The sequence below is a fragment of the Condylostylus longicornis genome, unplaced genomic scaffold (assembly GCF_029603195.1).
Source record: "Condylostylus longicornis isolate FDR11 unplaced genomic scaffold, ASM2960319v2 ptg000135l, whole genome shotgun sequence".
Taxonomy (NCBI): domain Eukaryota; kingdom Metazoa; phylum Arthropoda; class Insecta; order Diptera; family Dolichopodidae; genus Condylostylus; species Condylostylus longicornis.
The window spans coordinates 3,559,441-3,571,880 of record NW_026578103.1 but is presented as its reverse complement, the minus strand read 5'-3'; positions in this window follow the sequence as shown (position 1 = coordinate 3,571,880).

Sequence of the window (12,440 nt, the reverse complement as noted above, 5' to 3'; positions counted from 1 at the left end):
AATTTTGTAAACATATTTTTCATCACTGTTACGATAACTACTATTATTGCTTATTATTGATTTTAAAATAATTGTGTATATTACTCAGTGCCGTTTCACGCATCTTCCAATTTGGAAGAGAGGTTTAGACATTATATAGTGAATTTAGATTATGTAATTAAATTTCTAAGTGAAATTTATAAATCATAATAATACATACTATGCCGTACTCCGAAGCTCAAGAATATTTGTCACCCTCTATAAAAATACATTATAATATTTATGTACACAAAAAAAGTCTAAAGTAAATTTTTAATAATGCTAAGGCAGTTGGTCCAACATTATTTAAATAGGTAAACAAATCGTTGTGTTCAGTAGGTCTTGAATTATGAATAAATAATATTTCCAGAACTTTTAATTTGTTATTAATTTTTCAATCGCACTCACGCAATGCATATAATGCAACGTTTTCAGGGACTTCATTTAAAAAAGAAGTTATTATTCGAAATCATATTTAATGCAATCAATATTTTTAAATTAATTAATAATTTTTTTCCGAATTCTATAGTTACGTGGAATTTCAGAACACTTGTTTAAATGATAAAAAATAAAAAATAAATATTTTTTTTTAATTAATGCACAATATGTTTATCTCTATACACGTGTCAAAAATTGAACACTTCGACATTTAGACAACATTTTAAAAAAAATAATATTATGTGGTTCTAATCAATAGAGATCTTCTTTGACATTAAGTATTTAAATATAATTTTATACCATATTAAGCATTCACATACATACTGACACAATAAGAATTTTCTTCACAAAAATAAATTTTCAAAGATCTTGCTGTTTAAAGTGAATTTTCATCAAACAAGCAATATTTTACTCATAATACAAATTATTTATTAATGATTGATAAATCTTTTTTTTTGGAAAAATGAAAATTCAAAGGAATCAAAAAGAAAACATCAGAAATTTCTTCTATCAAATTTTTTCTTTTTATTATTTTTATTTCTTACAGTCTAATAATTTTAAGATGTGATCAAGTACATTACGATTACTATACTTGTATATTCACTTTGAACTGGTCGTCGTCATCGTATCTCTAATTTACTTTATTCATCTCTCACCAATTTAGATTTTTTTTTTTCAATAAATTCATTAGAGCATTTTATGCTTTTTAGCATTCAATTCAAATAAAATAAAAAAAAAAATGCCTATTAGTTTTTAACTCTCATCAACAGCTTAAAAACAATGAGCAATCTTTAGTGGAAACATTTGAAATATTAAACTTGGGCACACACACTGCGCAGTTGTAGCATTAAAATTGGCCTAAATAATCGGCTATGACATCTCACATTATTCATAAGTTGAAAATCCATTTCCGCGAAAAACTGCAGAAAAGTTTATTTAAACCAACTTCAATTGAATTTCTGATAACCTCCTACGTATGTGCAAGGCAGTTTTTAAAAAAGCAATTTTTTTTATCAAAAGTACTATCTTTTTAATTTAATTTGCGTAAGTGAAATGTGCTACGTCTCAAACCATTCTTTTAGTACGAGTTGTGTACTTAAGAAAAAAATGTAATTCTACGCAGGATTACAAAATTTCAAGTAAAATAAATTTAAATTTGAGGAATAATATAAAATTCTTAAAATAAAATACTTTTCCTATAAAGAAAAAAAAAAACATTATAAGTACATATACGTTTTTTTTTATCTTCATAAAATTTTAAGAATTTTTTATTTATTTTTATTTCACTATAATTTTTGGCTGATTTTAGACATGTAATATTTTTTTTATTTCAAGTGCTAAAGGTGTCTAAGTATATTCTTAATATAATTTTTATTTATTCCGAATTCATACACTTTAATAATGTTGAAAATGTTTTTTGACTATAAACAAAGTGTATACTTCAATAAAAATTGTAATGTAAATCATTTTGAAGTTTCATAATGTGAATTTTTTTTTTAAGAAATTTTAGACTCTTGAAGAAAATATTAAGGCATTGAAACATATATTTTTTTTTAATATTCATGCGGTAAATATTTTATTTTTAGTCTAATGTCCAAAAAGTAATGAAGAAAAATTTCTAAACTTTTCAGTGAAAGACAATTTTACAAAAAGGAGCAAAAATGCTAAGAAAAATCTATTATAAATTTTACACTGAACTATTTTTTTGGAATGTACTATAACTGTAATTTTTATAAGTTTTACTTTATACCCATATAATATCGTATATTTAGTTTTTTTTTCGGGAAAAAGAATAATTTTACATGTTATATGCAAGATTAATGTGTGCACTCGTATGTATTTTAAGTTTTTATTTCATTTTTGTTGTAATTTTATACGTTACATTTTTTTACTATAAAAAATAAACAACCATTTCTATAACTATAAATATATTCACATACACACATATGTGTCGTCATATGCCCATCAACGTGTTTAAGTATACGTATATAATTATACAATATGAAAATTAAAAATCTCTATTAAAAAAGAGGAGTTCAGTCTATGATAGTAAATTTCGCAAGTTCTTTTATTTTTGTTATCACATTTTATGATTTAAGTCTCGTACTTGTATAAGCGTTTCAAAATTATTATGCAAATCGTATGAGAAATTATGTCTTCTTGTATTCCTTTTTAGCACTTTTCAACAGTTTCACTGTGTTTGTCCGTCTATTCCTCAAACCAGGTTTGTTTATGAAACTTCTATGCAATTTAATGTGGAAAGCTATATGCAAATAGATCTATGTTGAAACTTATTCTGTTTTTTTGAGAGAACTTTAAAATTTTCAATTACTTCAACTTTAAAAGCTATTCAAAATTCTAAAGTTGCCATATTTGGACAATTTATTGTATTGAAACTGCAAACGTTTTTTAATTTTGCACAAGCAGTAAAGTGACGACCCTCTTTTCGACTGCCAAGTAGTGTCATCAAACATTATAATGATAAAATGACCGTCAAAATTAATTGTTATATCAAACCAGTTCTTTTCAAATTTCTTATTTCGTTTTGGTTATAAGATTGTTTTTAAAAAAAGTATTTCCACTTGTTAATGGTAAAAGTACTTGTTAACAAAACATTGATTTGGTGCGAATTTTTGGGTTAATTTTTAGTTTCCTTAAGGTTTTCTATGAGAAGACAAAAAGTAAATAATATTTAATAGGCGTGTTCATAATTCATATTCATTTTTACAATCATTGTCTTTGAAATTTGTTTTTTGTGCTTTATTGAATTAGTAAATATTCATGCATTTGCATACTTCCATTTGCATAAATATATCTGTTCAAATCATATATGTATAATATTATTATGTTAGCAAAATTTATAATTTTAAAGACAAATATTCTTGGCCAGTGTAAACATTACAATTGTCTCAGTAATTTTTTATTTAAAATTAAATCTTAAGTTTTCAATATAAAAGCAAGCAAGTAGGGAAAACTCCAAAATTTTATTTAGGCTGTAAAATTGTGGGAAAGAATGGTTTTTCTGATTTTTTTGCAAGAATAATATTTTCCAGTTTAGTTTATATACAAAATTGCGCTTAGTAAAATTTCCTGTTTTAGGCTTTATTTCAATTTTTAAAACCTCATTGATTATTAGAATTTAAAAGGTAATATTTACTTAATAAGAGGAAGCGTGCATTCGAACAACTATATATTTATATAGTATATTTTGAGCAAATTTATTAAACACTTTAAAAAAGTTAAATCATACTGTTGAACGTGAGAACAGAATAAATAAAGATGCGTCAAACCAATGGTTCGTAAAGTAACACCTTTCTTAACAACAAGTCAAAATACTGCTTTTAAAAACAATCTATTGCATTATTATAATTACTTTTATTCATATACGAGCATTCCAGAAATTGCATGCATTTAGGATGAAACAAAACAAAAAAATTTAAAGAATTGGAAATTCACGAATTTAAGGGTTTTTTGCGTGAGTTATGAATAATAATTATATATAAGATGGCATTGTCATTTACCATTAACTTTTTGCATTTTTAGAAATTTAGAAAAGCTTCCATAGTTTCAGATATATATGAAGTTTCGAAAATTACTTAAAATTTTAGAAATTTTGAGGTGCGATAATTTAAGATTGGGTGGAGTTTTGGGAAAAAATTTTCTTCTATTGAAATAATCAATCTAAGAACTGTTAATTTCAGACTCGTACAACCTGTTGTCTAAAAGAAATACACATATCAAAAATTTTTGAGTTTTTCTAAAAATTAGTATTAAGTAACGGTTAGTTTTAGCACCTATTTGATCCCTTTAATATTTAATTATGCTATGCCATGGTAAAAGAAACCGGCCACTACGTTCTGTGCTTCCAAAATTTGAAAAATGTTTACGGTTTTTTTAAAATAAATAGCCACAAAATCTAGGAACTATAACTTTTAGAGTGGAAAGATTGGTAAAAATTAAGGAAAATAAGTTTCTAGTAAAGATCTATGAACATATGTAATTTCAGCTTTCTAACGTCAAGCGTGTCGAAGACGCGATATGTGAACGAGTCCACGGACGGTGGGAATTTTTATTAAAAATGCTAAAAGAAGTATGTTTTAAACATGAAATCATAAATTGTTAAGCAAGTTTGTTTTATTTAAATATTTCAACTTTAATATTTATTATATATAATGTGAAAGTATCTATAATCTACGGATACTTAATTATAATTTTCGGTAACAATTTATGATTATACACCAAATTCTTAAAGATGTATTAGATACTTTTAGCCAACTCTTTAAGTTTATAAAGTTTTAAGATACTGACAGTTTTAAGTTAAATTTATTAAAATTCTTAAGTTTTTTCGAATATTTTTTTCGAATAAATAAAACTATAAGAGAGAGGCCAACAACATATAATATTATATTCTAACATGTTTCTTGTCTGTTAGGATTTAAAAAAAACCAAGGACCATAGAATATTAAAGAAACGTTTTTTTTTCTATTTTCTTATTTTACTTAGTTTTTCTATACAAAACACAAGCATTTTTAACTTTCATATATAAAATAGAATAATAGATAAGCTTAGCCGCCTCATACAACAAAAAAAGAAATAATATTAAATAATATGAATTAAAATAAAAATTTACATAGATATGCATATACAGAGATATATTATATTTTAGGACATAAAAAATAAATAAATAAATAAATATGCGAATATAAAAATAATAGGAAGATGAAAAAAAAATACGAGCATAAATAAAATCTACATAGAAAATAATAAAAAAACGCTGATGAATACCATTGAATTTTTATTTATTACGTATGCAAACATATGTACATATAATGTATAAATATACTCACATGACTAGTATTTTATAAGATGGATATCACCATAGAAGTAAAGTCCTGAAGATTGGTTTTTAAGCAAATAAGAATATCCGACGGAAAGCAAAGCATAGGTAATTGAAATTTTTGTTTCAAAACGAAAATCGTCCATATACGTATCTGTGGAAAGTTGCCTATAAGATGTCAGAATAAAACTAACTGTGAATTCTGTTATTTGTAACTTCCAAGGTACCCCTAGGTTTCAAGTATTGTAAATATATTTAATCATCATAGTTTCATATAAATACACACATTTTTTACGCTTATAAATGAACTGTTGGATTTTCTCAGTAAAATCTAGTTTTTCAATTATATTTTAAGCAAAATCTGAGAAATAAACCTATTAAACAATTGAAAACACAAAAAATATTCTGGCATATTTAAAATAAATTTAAATTGGCTTTTATTTTTTACCGAACTACGCGAAATCTTATTAATGTCTTACGTTACTTTACGGAATTTTGTATATATAGTCTACAATTATATCCAAAGTATTATCAATGACAAACTAGAAATGAGTCGAATTTCAACCTTAAATAAGTTGACAGATACGTGATATTATAGCACAAATCATATTTTACACATAACATTTCTTCATGCAAATAATGCTTACAAGGAGCAAATATGTAGAATATTTGTGTGTACCTCTGTGATGCTCATAAAAATACTAAATAAATAAAAATAAGTTATGGCATTAAATGGTAATCAGAAGAACCTCATCATCATCAGTATCAGTTCAGCAAAAAAAAAAAAAAAAATCGTATAAAAATTTAATACTGAAAGACTTTATCGCATATAAACAAATGAATATATGTATGTATATTCATTGCAAAAAAAAAAATAAAAAAAAAAATATATATATATATATATATATATACAAAGAAGGATATAAAAAAAGTTTATTGTGCAAATCATCCTTATACTTTTATTTTCATATATAAACGAACATTATTTAGGTAGTTATTCATATAAGGAACAAAAAGGTCCTTAAACAAAAGCATATATATAAGATAAATTTTTATTCAGTTAAGGATTTTAATTCATTATACAATTTAGATGCATCTCATGGATTTAATTTAAATATTGGGGGCAAAAATAATTCCCATTTTTCTCATGTAAATTTAATATTTAAATTTAAATCTATATTGCTTCTTATCCCGTCAGTGATGATAACTTCATTTTAAAGAAAAAGTAATGAAATATTATGTAAAATTAAAATACCTTATGTTAAGTGAAACAATCTTTACAGAAAATCTTTTTTTCGGTAATATCAGTGAAAACATAATGAGGTAGGAGTAGAGGATGCAAGATAATGTGAATAAACTGAAATTAATTTAGAGCATAAGAAGTACAAAATCAAAAAAAATTTTATTCAATTTTCTTAGCTTTACAAAGCTTGAATTCACAAAGAATTACACAATTTTCTTAACACTTTCAAAAAAATTAAGCTCTCAATTTTCATATAAAGTCGCCCAACTTTTAAAATTTCTATAACTTGTATATAATTCCATTTTAATAGAATCAAAATGGATTAGGAATTAAGAATTGTAAATATCTGTAAGTTATAAGAATACTGAACGATGCATTTATTGTCATTTTCTTATTTGGTTGAACTGATTTATCCCTTATACTTTAAAATGCTTATTTACATAAGTATATTCGCTTTTTTTCATTCAAAAGAACATTTAAAAAAATTCACTATAAAAAATTTACTATAAAAAAATTGTAAGAAAAATTGAAATATTTTCTATATACAGAATAGTAAATACCAATGTGGAGTATTATGAGAATTTATAAAATCTCATAGCATATACAAAAAAAATATTACTTTTATTGCTTTTATAGTTGATCTTATAGGGTTCAACTACCATCAATTCATTTGCAAATATTTCAGAAAGAGAAACCACTTGAATATGCATACATATTTTGAATTTTTTTTTCTATATTAAAGATAATAACAATACTCAATAGATTTTGAATGAATACTTGAAAATAATAATCATAATAATCTTTCAAAAGCCATAATATATCTAAGAAAAAATCTATAATTTTGTAGATCTAGGACAAAAGAATCAGCATAGTTAGTAAATCCGAATAAAGATTCACGATTTTATTTTTTTATGTTTGTTGTAAATAGAATCAAGTTTGAATTATATACGAACATAATAATTGTAAGACTTTTATTGAATGGAAGCAGCAATCTATTGAAAGGATGAACTTCATATGATAAGCAATAGGCATGCATTATATTGTTATTAGAAAGAAAGGATTATATATAACTAAGAAATGCACTTGTTTGATTTTTATTGTAGAATTTGTGATGATTTGAACCTTATTTAACTTTATAAATACCATCGATGCTTTTCTTAATACTCTATTTAATGCATATGCATGATGGATATGATGTAGATACATATTGAATAGCATAGGACGCAGCTTTACTTTGCTTATGAAAGAAATATTGTGTTGTTTGCATTTGTATGGGTATTTGAAAAACAATGAACGATTATGTTTAATTACACAATTCAATGTACTTAATAGTAATTAAATACATAAGATAAAGTAATTGAAAATGTCATTTCATAAAGAATTTCATTCCAATTTAAAATTAGAATGCAAGAGAAAAATTTTCAAATGCCTTTTTAAATTTACCTATAATTTAAATGCTAAGAAAATTTTAAAAGAAAATCCATAAGAAAAGGAAAACAGTTAATTCTTGAAATTATGAATTTTACTAATACAACATCATAGTTGCGGAATTAATAAGAATGTGCTTATTACACTACTAATTTATCTTAATGGAAATTTCTTCATGCAACTGCAGAACAGATGGATGACGTTATCAAAGGAACGAGTTAAAGGCAGAAAAATTCATTATAAAAATTTTTCTCCTCGAACTGGACTCGAACCAGTGACCTACCGCTTTCCAGGCGGACGCTGTACCAACTGAGCTACAGAGGCATGAAGAAATTGCCGACGAAATGTTCTCTACATTGCTTATACTGTAATTCACATGATTACTAAGTATTTGTTTTGTTTACATTGATTGCTACATACAATCTACTATTGAAACACACAATAACAAGAACATATATATATAGGATTGTGCCTATTGCACTAATTAAATTATGAATTTTACTAATACAACATCATAGTTGCGGAATTAATAAGAATGTGGTTATTACACTACTAATTTATCTTAATGGAAATTTCTTCATGCAACTGCAGAACAGATGGATGAAATTCTTGAAAGTTTTCCTTACTTTTTTCGTAAGGGAAATATAAAAATTGGCAAAACTTCTCTCAAAATTTATAAACTCTTTATGGTTACGGCGCTATTGTCAAACATTTACCTTCTGCGAAACTTGAATGAAGGTAAGATTGATGTTGTAAAGATACAATTTTCTAATCAATATAATTTTGCTTGTAAAGTTTTGTGTTTGCAAAATATTGCCAACTGTAATCGGAGACAAAAATGAATGCAATAAACGGATAAGCCGGTTTGACGAAGACAACGAAATTTGTAAGCACATTAATTCAAATATTTTTGGGAACTGTTTTGAATAACATTATTCTAAAACAGATGAATTAATTAAGTATTTCAAAATGTTCTTGATCTTTATCTTTTTTTTATTATAGTAATTTAAAATACTCAAAAATCGTGAAAGGTCATAATGACCCACTAAAAAAAAACTATTCTTTAGTATAAAAATAAATTAAAAAAAATCATTTCTTATTTAAAATCAAGAAATAAACAATATACGTTATCACTTCAAGGACAATTGTGAATAATAGAAGCTTTATATATACAATAACAGAAAATTTCTTTCTTTTTCAAAGGGAAGCGTTTCCAATTTGCACACACTCAACTCAGTTGTTCCAATAACACATTCAACGAGTTGAGTTGTAATTTTATGCCAATAGCTTTCCTTACCATTCTTGTCTTTTATTGAGCCCTAACCCCCATTAACAAATTTGATATTGTTTTTCTAAGAATTTTTCTCTATATATTATTTACATTTTTGAGAAAACAAATGATGGTCAAATATCATTGATATTATCAAGAAAGAGAGTACCTTTGGGGAAAAGAAAATTTAAAATTTTTTGAATTAGCTATACATAAATACGTATATAAGTATATGTGTATGTATATTATAAGTATAAACGAATATATTTGTGGATGCAAAAAATTATATTGAAAAAAAAAAATTGTTGAAACCAAAGAATAACAAAAGAAAATTATATAACAAGTTTTTAAAGTAAATAAACAGTATTCATTGTTTACTTATATTTTAAGGATAATTTACCTTCAAGCTTCTTAAAATTGAATTTTTATTTTCTGATATTTTTTTTCTACTTATTTTATTTTTCCTCTCATAAATAATTGACGTTTCGAAATGTAACATGTACACTTTTTTGAATTGAATATTTTTGCGAGGTGAAATAAAGGCTTTCTTTTAAAAAAATGAATAAGGGTACAAGAAGTTCAATAAGGACATGTAAAATGCGTTTGTAAAAAATTTTGTATATTCATATTTACATGAACGTAGATGTTAAAGCAAAGGTGTGGGAAATTTATTGAATGAAGAACAAAAAAACAAGAAACAATATTTTTGTAATAAAATTTTATTATAATAACAAAAGACTTTCCTTTATGCTTTTCCTTAAAACAAATTTTTTTTTCTCAAATATGTTTATAAAATACCTAGAGGATACATTTTTGTTATTTATAAAAAAATATAATTTAAAATCTGTTCAATATTTATATTTTTCCTATATAATTATGATATTATTATATAAATATATTAACATGTAATATGCGAAATATAATCAATTGGTTAAAGCCCTGAGTTATTAGAAGGACGAGACGAAAAACATGACAAACTTTAATTGGTATCTGTATTATGTTATTTAACATATTATAAACATTGTAGGTATACCAATTATGACACTAAATTTAGTTTGGTAAATCACTTTGACTATGAGAAATTGCGATCTGTTTACAATAAAATGAGTTAAGGAAAAATTATATGTGACTGTTTCAGAAAACATGATGAAATACTAAAACGGATTTAGGCAATGCGGTTACCTGACTATTTAAATTAATATCTTAATGGATTTTACAATATTGTAAAATGATTATTATTTTTCATAATTTTAATAAATATTAAAAAAAAATTAAATTAATTGGGTACGTAGGGCTAGGCAAGTAGGGCCAAGTTAGCCGTTGCCTTAATAAGTACCCAAGTTGCCTCAACAGTAGCAAATCGCCCATGATGTAGTGCATATGTTGGAGTTTATTTTTCATTTGAAAAAAATTTTTTGGGTGGTTACAATACTAACAGTCATTAAACTTTTTTTAAAGTTTTCGGAATATTTGAATTTGTCTTCCTTCGTATTTATGTAAATTTAACTATTCTATATAATTGATTTCAATACAGTTTGAGAAAAACTGGATTTATGCTTTAACAGGTTTCATCCCCTCATCCCTTTGTTTAAGTCTCTATTATATTCCAATTTTAATTGGATGATACATTAAGCATGGGCCAAAATGCCATGTTATATAAATACATAATAAAACACACATTTTTCAATTATTGAACTATACACCTTCAAATAATATTTGTTCAGACATTTTCTATTAAATATTTGCTTAGCAACGCACAACGCATCAAAATGTTAAAAGTGTGAAGTAATATACATGTGTTACAAACATATGCATTTAATTATGTACATCTATTTATGTTACATACGTATATTCCTTATAAAAAATTAAGGTACTCTTATGTAACTTGTTATGTACAGATCAAACGCTTCGAGTCATAATTTAACATAACTATCTTTTAAATCTTTAAGAAGCCGGTAATGATAGGATTTTTAATGATGAAAGCGCATAAAATAAATAAAAGTAAAAAAAAAACATTTACACTTTTCTTTCTCGTTTTTATATTCAGGATACGCATATTGTATAAGTACATATAAAGGTACACATATGTTTATATGGGTGGAATATTAGAGCACACAATGTATTATATGTATATACAAGCTTATCTTATCCCACTAGAATTTTCCTTTAAAATTTTTATTTTAAAAATCAAGCGCCTATAAATATTCTCTATACATACAATGCGATATACATGTTTGTTTACATGTACGGCAAATTTTGTCTACTTATTTTCTTAACAGGCATTACATCGTATTAAAAGTCTTTAATTTTTTGAATGCCGTAATACTTTAAAGTAATGACATATAAGTAGAATTTTCATCATGCATTCTAAACGTCGGTGGTATGCGGAAAACACTTTTTAAACATTTTCAGTTAAATATTTTTTTACTATGGTAAATTTAATAGAATTTATAGAAGATTAGATTTAAAGTTCTTACCTATATTTGTAAAGTCTCTCTTTTAAAATTACAAAATAGGAACTTTAACATCATAGAGACATGAGTACTAAGACATGTTGGCAATATTATGTCTCTATGTCTAAGTATTATTCAAGAAAGCTCACATTGACCGGCCCTAAAAGCTGATGTAAATGTCTGTTTGTTGATACATCAGACGTATTACAAATATATAATTAGTAAGATTTTGATATTGGCTTATTTTAATATTCTTTTAACTAGAAATAGCGAATTTCCTTACCAATATTCAAAATGATCGTAATAATTGAAATATGAGTCTCCCTTTTGAGTCTTCCTTCACTTTTGATTAAAACCATTCTTATATTATCGAAGTGCAAAAATATTACAATTGAATTTTCAAAAAATTCATTTTGGCTATAGGGCTTGACAGCGATATACATATATAACGTGTTAACAGCAATAATAAAATTATTGTTCTAAGTCAACAAAAATGATTATTTCTTTCCACCACAGAACTTATAAAACATGTTGACATACATAAAACGTATGTTATAATTACATATTATACGCACATTTTGATACAAAAAAATATATTACATACATACATGTAGTACATATGATATGCATTTACATAGAATGTTAAAAATGACAACAATATTGAAGAACTCATGCTGCCTCCTCAACTAGATACTTTTATATATGGCTTCTAGGTATTCCCCACATAAAATTCTATAGGCACATGAAAAATCA